Below are 14033 nucleotides of genomic sequence, written 5' to 3' on the forward strand. Positions count from 1 at the left end.
GGGGAGGGGAAAAAGAAGAAAAGAATCCGGTATTAAGCTCCCATTGTGTGCCAAACGCTTCACCTGTGAGCTAGATGCTTTTAGGATTATCATTATTTTACAATTAAGGAAACTGAGGCAGGCTGAGGCGAAGTGACTTTCCCTGGGTCGCACGGTGTCTTCCGCTGGATGTGGACTTCCAGCCCAGCTCCCTATTCACTGCACTCCTCATTGGGGAGGGGCGTTGTCTTTGTCCCTTAGTGACTTTGTTGCCATCTCAGGGAAGGCCAGTAGGGTCATCTCGGGCAGTTAGAAGGGATCTTAAAGCATCTCCTCTCCCTTGTTTTACAGATGAGGAAACTGAGGCTCAGAGACGGGGCCATTGAACACAAAGAGTTAACTTCCCAGCCCAGTTCTAGACCCACACACTGCCAGTCCCTCTGCCCCTCCAGCCATAGAGTATTCCCAGGACCTTCTTCCCTGCTCATCTCTAATCTCCCTCCGCCTCTGCACCCTCAGGTGACCCCAGCGACAGTTTGGGCTGATCGGGGAGATTTGCTAAAGGGGCTCCTTTAGATCTGCAGTCCATCCATAGTAAGGCCCCTGAGCTAAGACCAAAAGGCTAGAAGAGGCCAAAGGCTGCCCCTGTTATGGAGGAACTGACCATCTCAAGTGAACCTGAAATCCTGGGGGCTCCCATCCAGTGACCCAAATCTTAAAGCACTGTCTTCGCAGCACACAGAAGGCGCCTAATTAATGTGGGTGGAATGGGATCCTTTATCAGCAGCCTCTGGTCCACCTGCCTCAGGTCACTGCCAGTCACTGGAGGTGAATCTAGACCCTCTGACCACCAGCCCTCTCAGGACCCCAAAGTGCCCCCACCTGGGAACCCGAGGAGCCTGTGGGAGTCATCGGTGTTCTGGGATGGCTCTGGCAAGTGGGAATGGGGTGCTTCACTCCCTGGAGGGTGGCTGCCACCCTCGGGGCAAACTGATTCTGATCTCTTTCTGTAGCTTATGAGCCCCCACCGGTGTGGCCACTCCAGTGACTGCAGTTCTAAAAAGGAAATGATCCTCCTTGAGCTGGCTTCTTCAAGGCTACATTTTTTTCTTTCTTTCCTTCCCTCATTCCTTCCCTCCTTCCCTTCTTCCTTCCTTCCTAAAATCACTATAGAAAAGGAAGGTGGAGCAGCTAGGTAGCTCAGAGGTTAGAGAGCCAGGCCTGCCACCTGAAGGTCCTGGGTTCAAATCTGACCTGAGACACTTCCTAATCAGTAACCCTGGGCAAGTCCCTTAACCCCCATTGCCTAGCCCTTACTGCTCTTCTGCCTTGGAACCAATACTATGACTAATACTAAGACAGGAGTTGAGGGTTTAAAAAAGAAAAGAAAAAGACGGGAGTGACCTGTGTGACCCTGGACAAGTCACTTAATCTGCTCACAGTCACCTACACTGTAAGAGGAGGGAGTTGGACTCAGTGGCCTCTGGGGTCCCTTCCAGCAATTGGGTGCTTATTCTGGGGCTCCTTTGCTGATCAGCCAAGGCACCCATGGGTGGGAAGCAGGGAGCTTGAATTCGTGTTAACAGCTCCCCGGAGCCTTTTTCCGTTGGCCTTTGGGTGGCCCTCATCCAGCCCAGGAGCAGGGCTGACGTTGGGGATCTCACGGCCTTGTCCAAAGTGCTTTGAGAAACAGTGATCCCAGCCATCTCCATAGGCACAGGAAGGGCTGAGCACAGCTCAGGGCTCAGGAATCAAAGTCAATTGAATCCTACTGAGCTTCCTGCCCAAACAAAGGGACAAGGATGGGCGGAACCTAGATTTAGGAAGGTGCTGGAAGGCGGTGGCTGCCAGGGCTACTTGGAGGGTTGTTCTAGGGGCCTCAGTTTCTCCATCTGCAACACGGGAGGACTTTGAATGTGGTCGTCACTTGGGTTCCTTCTGAGGGTCCTCGGGGCTCTCTCATTCTACTCTCCCTCTCCCTCCCCAACACAGTCTTTTCTGGGCCTCAGACCAGCTCAGGGCTCTGGAGTCTGCAGTGGGAATCCGGGTCTGGGGGGAGGAATCCTTCTGTTATTCCTGCTGGCCGGAGCCTCCTCATTAGCATCCCTGAGTATTGGGCTTGGAAGGCCCCTTGGAAGGAAGGCGGAGCGCCAGACCTCCTGGCAGAGCTGCTGCTGCCATGCAGGCAGGCCGGGCCGGGCACACTATCTGCCTGGACACGTTTTCTCCATGACCAGGCTTTGGGCCAGCCTTGAGGGAACTTCTTTCCGCTCAGAAGCTCAGTGGCCAAGCCAGGGAGAGAGAGGAGACAACGAGACAACGGCAGAAGAGAGCTGTCTCTGCTCACAAAGCCAAGGCGGAAAAGACCAAGCTGGGGGGCCAGCAGGACGGTCCGGAGCAGGGAGCTGAGCCACCCGGACCCAGCGGCTTCCAGGCCTGGGGAGAGCCCCTGGACTGCCCCATTCACTTCCTTGGGGGCTCCCTCCTTTCCTCCTTCCCCTCCAACTACTGGGAGGTGAGGGAGGGAGAGGCTCACAGCCCTGATCCCCCCCCACCGCCAGCACCACCTACAAATGGAGCCCCAGTGCCTACGCTAGTTGTGCCCAACAGCTCATCATGCACTGGGCTTGGCGGCAGGAGGCCCTGGGTTCAGATCTGACCTCGGCGACACCCCTGTGTTAACTGGGGTGGTCACAGGAGCAGGGCCTCGCTGCCCACCTAGGTGAGGCTGGAAGAGCCGGGCAGACTCCCAGCTATGGCAGGCGTGTCTGGGCAGGACCCAGTGGGGAACCAAGAGCCTGAAGAATGGGCCCCTAGTTTAACAGCAAAACAAGAGGCTGCCCTTTCACTCCCAGAGAAAACATCTTTGTTGGTGAAAAACTGCTGAGGACGCTGGGCCGTTATCTCTGCCCCGTTATCAGGAGGGAGCAAGAAGCACGGAGGAGGGGCACCGTTTATGGCTTCTTGGCCAACAGACAAAACTCTGAGCCTCGCTCGGCCTTGACAGTAAGACCCAGAGTCCCCAGCTCCGGGTTTTCAGCAAGTACCAAAGTGGTGGCATGACGAGAGATGCAAGGAAAGGCCAAAGGGCCGACGGCCTGCCATTCCACACTGCTCAGAGGCCTCCTGAATGGCCAGGAATGATGGCAGAGCCAGGCACTATCACTGAGTTTCAGAATTCTATTTCTATTTTTCCTTCCTTTTTTCCTCTCTCCCTCCCTCCCTTCCTTCTTTCCTGCTTTCCTTCCTTCCTTCTTCCTTCTTTCTTTCCTTTTTTCCTCTCTCCCTCCCTTCCTTCCTTTTTTCCTTCCTGACTCTTCTTTCCTTCCTTCCCTCCTTTCTTCCTTCCTCTTTCCTTTCTTTCCTTCCTTCCCTCCCTCTCTCCCTTCCTTCCTGACTCCCTTCTTTCCTTCCTTCCCCCTCCCTCTTTTCTTTCCTTCCTTCCTTCCTTCCTTCCTTCCTTCCTTCCTTCCTTCCTTCCTTCCTTCCCTTCCTTCCCCAAGGCTAGAAAACATTCTCTTAGCTGGCCAAGACAGCAAGCCCCCAACTTTGTTTTCCCAACACGTTTTGCAGGGCCGGAGGAGGAGGGGCTTTGTGCCTTGCTCTCAGTGGGCACCCACTCAATGTCTATTAAAATGAATGGTGCCAACCAGCACTGTAATGATAATCAGGGTGCCAGACAGAGCTCCTCTCTTCAGGGGGATGATTCCCCGCCAAGGCAGGAGACTCACATGACAAAGGTCTCCCGGGCCAGAGAGAACAGCTAAACTCTGCTGGGCGGCGCAGGGCGAAGCCCCTTGGCTTTCCACTTGCTTTCTTTCATGTGGCGATGTTTTGCCTGAATTCCTGCTTGTATTGGCCACTGTTTCTTGCCTTCTGGTCAGTGGGGAAGAGGGTGGAGGAAGGGAAAGAATTTGAAACTGAAAAGGAAACATTCAGGGACTCGGGCAGGGGGCTCTCCGTTCTTCAGTGCTCAGTGATTTGGGACTTGTTTGTGAGTGACCCAGGCCCCCCCTTTCCCTTCTTCCTCCTATGGCAGCAGGCGGGAGCTGCGGATGGGCGTCTCTTGCAGCTGCTTTCTAGTCCTCGTCCCCCCAAGGCTCGATGGGACATAGGAGGTGCCCTCACACCTTTACAGAACTCGAGAGGAGGGAGCCCCAGGGGAGTCTGGAGGGGAGAGTCCCAGGCGATAGGCAAGCCCACCCTGGACTCTTTGGGTCCCCCTGAAGCGTCATCCCAGGCTGCCCAAACAGAAACCGCCATCCCTCCATTCTCTTGTCCCTCTCCAGCCCCTCCTTGGCCTACCTACCCTGCCCTCCTCCACTTTGGGCGTCCCTTCGAGCTAGCCTCTGCCCTCTGGGTTCCCTTTCTCAGCCACCCTCCTGGGAAGAGCGGTCTACGCCCCCTCCTCTACCACTTTGGTAGAAAATGTCTTGGCCTCTTCAGCCCATAGTCATCCCAAAATGCTAAATTCTCAGGCCACTTCCTCCAAAGGCCTAGACTAGTGGAGATCCTGGCCAGCATCAGACACAGTCACGTCCAGCCTGGGGCTGCTGATTTCCTCCCTCCTGTGTTTTGTCTCCCTGTTTAACGAGATTGTAAATTCCTTGAGGGCAGGACCGCAGCCCATGTTTGTATGACTATGACCAGGAGCACTCAGGGCACGGGGCAGACGTCCATTTTGGCTGGATGTGCGGGAAGCTTTCCAAATAGCATTGTCCCAGGCCAAAGGAGGCTTGTGAGAGGAGCAATATTTCCCAGAATCCTGCCCAATGGGCTGGGACAGCTTTTCCTCAGGGCCTATCCCACTCAGGGTGGGCAAGCTCCTTTCCTTAAAAGACATTGGAGGGGGGCAGCTGGGTGGCTCAGTGGATGGAGAGTCAGGCCTAGAGACGGGAGGTCCTAGGTTCAAATCCGGCCTCAGACACTTCCCAGCTGGGTGACCCTGGGCAAGTCACTTAACCCCCATGGCCCAGCCTTACCGCTCTTCCACCAAGGAGTCAATACACAGAAGTTAAGGGTTAAAAAAAAAAAAAAAAAAAGATATTGAGGGGCATATAGATGGCTCAGTGGATAGAGAGCCAGGCTTAGAAAGGGAAAGGTCCTGGGGGCAGCTGGGTAGCTCAGTGGATTGAGAGCCAGGCCTAGAGACGGGAGGTCCTGGGTTCAAATCCGGCCTCAGACACTTCCCAGCTGTGTGACCCTGGGCAAGTCACTTGACCCCCATTGCCTACCCTTACCAATCTTCCACCTATAAGTCAATGCACAGAAGTTAAGGGTTTAAAAATTTAAAAAAAAAAAGAAAAAGAAAGGGAAAGGTCCTGGGTTCAAATGTGGCCCCAGACACTTCCTCAGTGTGTGACCCTGGACAAGTCACTTAACCCCAATAACCTCACCCTCACTACTCTTCTGTTTTGGAACTAATACACAGTATTGAGACTAAGAGAGAAGATAAGAGTTGGTTTGTTTTGGGTTTTTTTTTTCATGCTCAAATCACAAGTCTAGGATTTTCCCACTGGAAAAGTCCAATGGAGGAAGGAAACTGAGTTTGGGGGAGCATCTTTTCCTTAGAAAAATAACCTTAGAAATCCAAGAAATGGAGCTACAGTTTTGCATAAACAGAGTTCCTCGAGCTGCAAGCCAAAGACAAGATGAGCCTTGCTGGTTTCCATCTTGAAGAGGCTCCGCCATCTTGGAAGTCTGCTCCACTTGGATATTCTGATAAGATTATCTACAGAGAAACATTCCCACTGGAACAACCTGATCTTTGGCAGCTCCTGAGACCCCGAGGTTAATGCGTTCTTCCTCCCCCCCCCCAGATCATTGGACACCCTGTCCTGATTACTCAACCTCCCAAATAGGGAAAGGGTGTGAACAGCCACCCCTCCCCTGATGGGCTCCTTTTGCTGCCAATAAGGGCTCATCAGCTGAAGCTAAGTAAACGTTCTCTCTTCTAACCTTACCTGCTGATTATTGACCCAGTCCGGTCAAACAGACCAAGGACGCAGCATTACTCCCCACAAGGATCTTGGGACATCTACGGACATTACTACTTTTTTTTAACCCCTTACCTTCTGTCTAACAATCAGTATTAAGTATCAGTTGAGCAGTAAGGGCTAGGTAGTGTCATATTCAAACTCTGGGAGTTGAGAGCCTCACCTTGATTGACAGGTGAAGACAGTTGGAGACATTGGAATGTTCCCAGATGCTGTGAGGACAAGAGGAAAGGCAGTTGGCCAGAGGATATAAATACCCTGACAGCCTTCTGACAGGGTCTTTTGGCTTTTGGTTTTGGAGCGTTGGCCTGAAATCCTTGACCTTGAACACTGATCTGATCTTGGAAGATTGACCTGTGAATCTGACCATGGATCCTCTGGTTCTCTCTGAATTCCCTCTAGATATTTAGACATCTGAACCATCACTTGATATTTAGGTATCCCAGGCCTGGGTAGGAACCAGGAAGAGGGAAGGAGAAGAAGCAGAGGGGGGTATTTCCTGATGGTTGTAGGACTAACAAAACAACTGGCAATAAGAAGCTGAGAGGGATCATCAATATCTGTATCAACCGAGCAGTTTGCTTACTTTAGTTTGGCTGTGGCCAGGCTGAGCCAGAGGAGTTGAAGAACAAGAATTCCAGCATTACTGAAACAACCTACAGTCCTGAGGGATTAGTGTCATAGTTTTAGTGACAGGGTCTCCTATCCCCAATCTGTTCCTGATTATTCCTTTCCCTTATTAACATCTAAGATAAAGATTATTAAGTACCTTCCTGAGTAGTTACTATATCACAACTCTTGGGGAGGGAGCAACACAATCAGATGAAAACGTTATCCAAGGCTAATAGAGTCCAATAATAATAATCAATCCAACCCAGGTGGGACCTGAAAGGGTTACCCATCCACCTGACCTTTAGGGATCCTGCCTGGGCACTGTTATTGAGAAGGGGCAGTTATTATAACATCCAGCTGAGTGGCAGGACTCAGGTGTCCCTGCACCAGCCATCAAGGGAACCCAAACACAGCTTCCCTGATTAATATACTCTATAATAACTAGAATAGTAGTAAAGACGCTGTCTTTATAACAATAGCTGGGATTAAGTGACTTACCCAGGGTCACACAGCTAAGAAGTGTCTGAGACCAGATTTGAACCCAGGACTTCCTATCTACAGGCTTGGTGCCACTGAGCCATCTAACTGTCCCTATTACTACTTGGAACAATATGTACTCGGCTCTGAGCTAAGTGTTTTATGATTATATCAGTTTATCTTTACAACAACCCGATGAGGTTGATACTATTATTATTCCCATTTTGCAGATGAGGGAACTGAGTGATTTGCCTAAAGTCACACAGGTAGTAACTAACTGTTTGAAGTCACATTTGAACTCAGGTCTTCTTGACTAGAGGGCCAATGTTCCATCTACTGTGCCACCCAGCTATCTCTTGGGAGGAGGGATGAAAAGGAAGAAGGACCTCTTCCCTCTCTTCTTCCCCTTCGGTCCCACTCCCAGCCCAAAGGCACTGACTGGTTCCTCCGGGCCAGACAGGAGGAAGAAGTGAGAAGTGGCCAACACTTGCCTGGGGTGAGCACAGCCCCCAGAGGGAGAGGGAGCCAGGCTGGTCTTACCTCTCTCTTTAGCCATTCCTAATGGTGCATAATACACGCTTGTCCAAGTCACTACATTTCAGCTCAACTCAGTTCCATTCCCAAATGTCCTAACATCCATTGGAAAGAACTCAGATTTTAGGGAGATGGTAGGGAACACTGAAAAGAGAGCCAGTTTTGGAGTGAGAGGTCCTGGGTTCAAATCTCAGCTCTGGCTTTTGAATGGCCAACCCTAAGGCCAAGCACTGTCCCAGGGTCAGAAAATAGATGAAAGATGAAAATAAAGCAGTTCCTGCCTCCAAGGTCTATCAGAGAAGACAAACATAGAAATGAGGTGAAGGGGGGAGCGCAGCTGGAGGGCACAGTGGCTTGAGTACTGGACCTGGAGTCATCTTCCTGAGTTCAAATCCCACCTCGAGTCATTTACTAGCTTTGTGACACACAAATCTCTCAAGTCTGTTTTCCTCAACATCCTCATCTGTAAAATGAGCCGGAGAAGGAAACGGCCGACCACTTCAGGATCTCGGCCAAGAGAACCCCAAATGGGCTCATGAAGGCAACACAAATCGGGCTGGGGAAAGGGCATGGGGACCCAGGGAATGAAGAAAGTCTTTGGGTAGAAGGTGGTGCTTGAGTAGAGTTTGGAAGGATTCTAAGAGGTGAGGTGGGGGATGTACGCCAAGCACGAAGGGCACCCCGTGCAAGAGCATAGAGATGGGAGATGGCACTGCATGTAGCGATTCTCAGAAATCCAGCCTGTCACATAAGCCTGATCCCCTGCACCCCATCACCGATACATATGATCATTCAGAGGCATTATGAATCCACAAATCCCGCCAGAACTCCAAAGGGCCTCGCAATCACCTGGCTCACCCCCATTTTACAGCTGAGGAAAGAGAGGCTTCAAAGAGCGAGGATGACTTTTCCTACCCTCAGAGGAGTCAGGGCTAGATGGGACCTCACAGGTGGCCTAATCCAGCTCTCTAGTTTTTCAGAGCAAAGCGGGTCCCTTCAGCAAATGGCCCGAGAGGCCGAAGGGATTTGACCTCAGCAGCCCGGCCTCTCTCCATTGATCCATACTGTTGGGTTTGGAAAAGCAACAGAAACAAAACGTAGGTCTCGTTTTTCGCCCGGGATGAAATAGACCGAAATCAGAAGTTCAAAAAAACCCAGGTGCTGAGCTGGCAGATGCCCCTGGAAAGGCGAGGGCGCGTCTGGCGATCCCGGCGGCCCCACAAAGCCGAGTGCCAGTTAAACATTTATCCCTAATCAGCCGGTTCTCAAGGCGCTCCGAGAGTTTTGCAATGATTTCTATTGATTCTCCATCAATCATCTCTCCCGAACGGTTTTTTTTTGGCTCAAGTAGAGGGAAGGAAGATCGCAAACATCTAGTGCCTTCTGCGTGCTTGCCTGGGTGCAGGCGGGCTCTCGGGATCCGCCTGGGTCTCTTCTTTGGGGAGTTTAAATTCTGCCTCTCAAAGAACTGTTGGAGTCAGAATGCAGACGAAAGTGGCCAATTTTTCATGTTTGTTTGGGGGGGGGGTATTTTGTTTGTTTATAAACCCTCACCTTCCGTCTTGGAGTCAATACTGGGTATTGGCTCCAAGGCATGGTAAGGGTGGGCAATGGGGGTCAAGTGACTTGCCCAGGGTCACACAGCTGGGAGGGGGGTGAGTTTTATAAGATTAGTCACTTACAAAAATGAACAATGTGGAAATCTCTTCTGCGTGATAATACAGGCATAACCCAGACCGAATCGCCCACCAGCACCAGGAGGGGGAAGTGAAGGGAGGGAGGGAGATAATATAACTTAGGAAAACATCACATGTAATTGGTAAAAAATATATTTATATATAATAAATAAAATATATTTTATTCATTGTTAATATGAAAAGAAATAACATAAAATCAATAAAAAAATAAATTCTGTCTCTCTTTGGTGATGTCCCCTTTATTTTCTTTTTTTTTAACCCTTTCCTTCCAATACTATGTACTAGTTCCAAGGCAGAAGAGTGGTAAGAGCTAGCTAGGCAATGGAGGATTAAGTGACTCGTCCAAGTTCACACAGCTAAGAAGTATCTGAAGCCAGACTGGAACCCCCTCTCTAAGCCTGACTCTCCATCCACCGAGCCACCTAGCTGCTCCCTGAGGGTCCCTTTTCAAAATGGTAGCCATAGCAGCCCCTTCCTGGCTGCTTGAAGGTCAGGGAACAGTTTACACACATCCCCAACTTGGAATTTTTTTTCCAAATCCAAACCATTTCTTCGGCTTCTCAGCAAAGGCGAGGGAGGAGTACGAGGATGAATGAGGCTGAAGAGATCGGGAGAGGAACGCTCGAATGTCGAGGGAGGAGGAGGGAGGCTCAAGGCTCAGAAAGAGCTCACTCATGTCTGAGCCCAAGGAAGGTGTCAGGAGCAATGACTTGCCCTGGGCCTTGAGGGAGGGAAAGGACTTCAAAAGGTGGAGATGAAGGGCAGTTTGGGCAAAGGCTTGGTGGTGGGAAAGAGGAGAATAAAGTTGAAGGGGCTGCTCAAAGATCCAGTTTGATGCAGCGGAGAGGGAAAGGCCAGAGATCTGGATCTGGAAGTCATTCACATCACAGAGAAGCCACAGCTGAGATCACCAAGTGAGGAAATGGAGAAAGCAATTGCAGCTGTTCCAGACAGTCGGGGAAGAACACTGACTCTGGGGTCAGAAGAAGCCTGGGCTTCCATCTTGACTCAGACATCAGGTCAAGCAAGCTGTGTGACTCGGGGCAAGTCCCTTTACCTCTCTGGCCTTCACCTTTCTTATCTGTAAAATGGGAGGAATTCTTCTCACAGCTACCTACCTGGGCCATTGTGAATCTCACCCTGAAACTGTAAAAGGGGTCTCTCCTAAGCTTCTGGCTTTGAAAGAAAAGGTCAGTTTCTAAGAGACTTTCAAGGGCAGACCTCTTTCTCAAGATCCAGATTCAGGAAGCCCTCTCTTCTCCTTCCTCCTCTAGAGAATTCCCAGATTTCTCTCTGGTCTCCACTGTCAGTAACTGTCACCAACTGCCTTCTTCTCGCTCCTTTTTGTCCCATCCCCCTTGCACAAATCCCATCCTTACACGTCTGAAGCATCCCACAAACCTCAGTGTGCCTAGACAGGGTGGCTGTCTGAGGCAGGCCATTTCAAGCAGCCCTTCACCTAGATATCCCAACAGAGAGGGCCGAAATGACTTAAACAAAGTCTCGTACCCAACGGATCCAGCAGAATAAATTCAAGGTCGTTGGAGAGGAAGGGCCCTAGCTTTGGGGGGATCTGGGAAGGCTTCGAGTAGACGGCAGCACCTCAGCCAAGTGTACCTCGGCCAAGTTTTGAAGGAAGAGGGGTGCTCTATTAGTGTAGAGAGAAGACATTCCAGGCACGGGGGGTGCCAGACATTTAGGCCTGCCAAAGGGGTGGGGGATCGAGAACCAAAAACAATTCAATTGGCAAAGAAATCTGGGAAACCCATTGGTGACCAAATGAAATTATTCAACCCCTTCCGTTTGCCCATCTGGCAACTTGGCCAAGGTCTCCCAGGTAGTAAATAGCTGTGTCAGAATTTGAACCCAAAACCTCTCAGGCCAAATCAATATTCTTTCTGATAGTCTACGCTGCCTCTCCGTTACTCCCTAGTAGTCCCAAGGTCTTTCCTTGATAGGAACAGGGGGCTGAGTTTGACATAAGCCCATTCTGTGCTTTCTAACTTGTGTAATCAAGTGTTCGGTGTTCCAGGCTCTGTTCCCCAGCCTGGCAAGAGAACTGAGGCTGCCCAGGTGAAAGACAAATGAACCCCGAGTGAGGTCGGCAGGGGGACCCTGGTGGGGGCAGAGCCCACGAGGGATGACGTGTTATCCTCGATAAGGCTCCCAGAACGCCCCAGGCCTTCTGTCCTCGGCCAACACACGGGTTACATAAAGGCATCTCTCCTGAAACACAAAGAAAACACACATTGAAACGTAGCCAAGCTCAGTTGTTTTTACCGTTACAGTCTGTCATCCCCGAGAAGGAGCTGACGTTTGGGTAAACTTCGGGTGGAGAGGGCACCCCGGGACTTCTGGATGTGGAAAGAGCCCTGAACGCACCTGACCTGATTAAGTCACCGCTCAGGCAGAGGAGTCACCAAGCGGGCATTCAGAGCCTGCTGTGGTCCGGGCACTGTGCCAGGGGGCGGCCAAAAGAAGAAAAGCCAAAACAAATCCTTGTCCTCGAGGAGTTTCCATTCTAATGGGAGAAGCCCTGCTCAGCCAGCTGGGGATGGGTGGAAGGGAGTCTCAGCTGGGGCACAGGCGGGAGACCTCCTCACGGAAGATGGGGTTTGAGCTGAGTTCGAAAGAAGCCAGGAGGCAGAGGGCAGGAAGGAGAGCAATACAGGGTTGGGGAACTGCCACAGCAAAGGCAAGGTGTGTGGAGATGGAGAGGGCTGTGTGTGAGGACAAGGCTGGTGTGATTAGATCATTGGGTCCTTGGATGGAAGAAAAGAGTAAGAAGCTTGGAAAGGGAAGAAGGGGCCAGGCTGGAAAGGGCAGCCAAAGTCAAGCAGAGAGTTTTAGATTTGCTCCTGGGAGCTGCAGGGAGCCACTGGAGGGATTGGCATGGTCAGAGCTGTACGTTGGGGGTGCCATGCTGGCAGGCTGCTGAGGACAGGAAGGGGAGACATGAGGCCAGAATGGGTCTTCCTCTCCTCATCTAAGGCTGGAGTTTTTCACTTTGTGTGTGTTGAGGACTCCTTTGGCAAGGCACGCAGGCTCCTTCTCAGCTTAGTGTTCTTAAACACACACACACACAAAAACAAACCACGCAGGATTGCAAAGGAGACCAAAGGCTACTGAAGATAAAGATGGCGCTGGCCTCCCCATCTGGGTTCACACACCCTCTGTCTGTCTACCCAGGGGGATCTGTGGACCTCAGGTTAAGAATCTGACAAAAGGTGAGAGACAGAAAGTGAATGCAGAGCCCTGCAGGTGCAAGGAGGCAGCTGGGACTAGGGGCTCCGTTGCTTTGCTGACCCGCTCCTTTTCTCTTTTATTTTCCATTCATTTGTCACAAGAAATAGAAATGTATGTCATCTGACTTCCCTGAGTCCTCAGTCTAACCAGGCCTTCTTTCTATTCCTCCCACTTGGATTTCTCTCTCCCACTTTCCTCAGAGGCTATTCTAAACCTTTTCTTCCTTTCTCTTACTTTCCTTAAAAAAAAAAAAAAATAGAGGCCATTTTCCATGAGATTCCTCTTTTCCCCTTCTCTGCCTTGATATTTTCTCTTGTCATCATCCTTCATCTCTCCCCCTCTCCTTTCCTCCCTCCCTTCCTGACTTTCTTTGTCTCTCCCCTCTCTCTCCTTGTCTCTGTCTCTTCCTCTCCTTCTCTGCCCCTCTCTGACTCTCTCCTTGCCTCCCTCCCTCTTTCTTTCTCTCTGTCTCTCTCTGTCTCTGTCTCTCTGTCTCTCTCTGTCTCTGTCTCTGTCTCTCTGTCTCTGTCTTTGTCTCTCTCTCTCTCTCTCTCTCTGTCTCTCTCTGTCTCTGCCTCTCTCATCTCATCAATTCCGAAGGGTTTTGTTTTCATCTTTCTACGTCCATGCAGATGATTGCCAGATGACTACTGCCCTCATCTTTCCTGAGCTCCAGATGGCATCACAAACTGCCCATTGGCTATTTCAAACTGGATCTCCTGTGGCTTCCCCAAATGCCCCTTTCCAAAGCAGGACTCATTTCCTTTTCCCCCAAACCCTCCATCCATCTCTTAAATTTCCCTCTTCCCATTGAGGGCTCCAATCTCCCAGGTACACTTTGCTTTCATTCTCACCGCCTTGTTCTCTTTCGCCTCACATAGCCCATCCATGGGGCACTCGTACTGTCCCCACAGCATTTCTCTTACATCCCCTTCGCTCCTCTCCTAGGCAGGCTCTCACCACCTCTCACCTGGCCTGTTACAATCACTTGGAACAAGTCTCTCCCCTCTTCAATCCATCGTCCAGTCAGCTGCCAGTGATTTTCCTAAAGTAGAGATCTAAACAGGTCACTCCCCTCCTGCAGAAACCCCAGGAGCTCCCTGCTGTTCTGTTTGGCTTTTAAAAATCCGCACAGGCTGTCCCCAACCTACCTTTGCAGTCATATACTTTGGTCTCCTTCCTATTGCCCCTATGGTCCCAGTGAACTCTGCTCCATACTCATGAAACTCCATCTCCCACCTTCATGCCTTTGCATGCTCTGTCGCCCTGGCAGAAGGCAGGCCCTCCTCTTCTCCACCTCTTAGAATCCCTTGTTTCAGGGGCAGCTGGGTAGCTCAGTGGATGGAGAGTCAGGCCTAGAGACAGGAGGTCCTAGGTTCTAATCTGGCCTCAGACACTTCCCAGCTGTGTGACCCTGGGCAAGTCACTTGACCCCCATTGCCCACCCTCACCACTCTTCTGCCTTGGGGCCAATGCACAGTATTGACTCCAC

This window comes from Gracilinanus agilis, chromosome 2, assembly GCF_016433145.1.
Source record: "Gracilinanus agilis isolate LMUSP501 chromosome 2, AgileGrace, whole genome shotgun sequence".
Lineage (NCBI taxonomy): Eukaryota > Metazoa > Chordata > Mammalia > Didelphimorphia > Didelphidae > Gracilinanus > Gracilinanus agilis.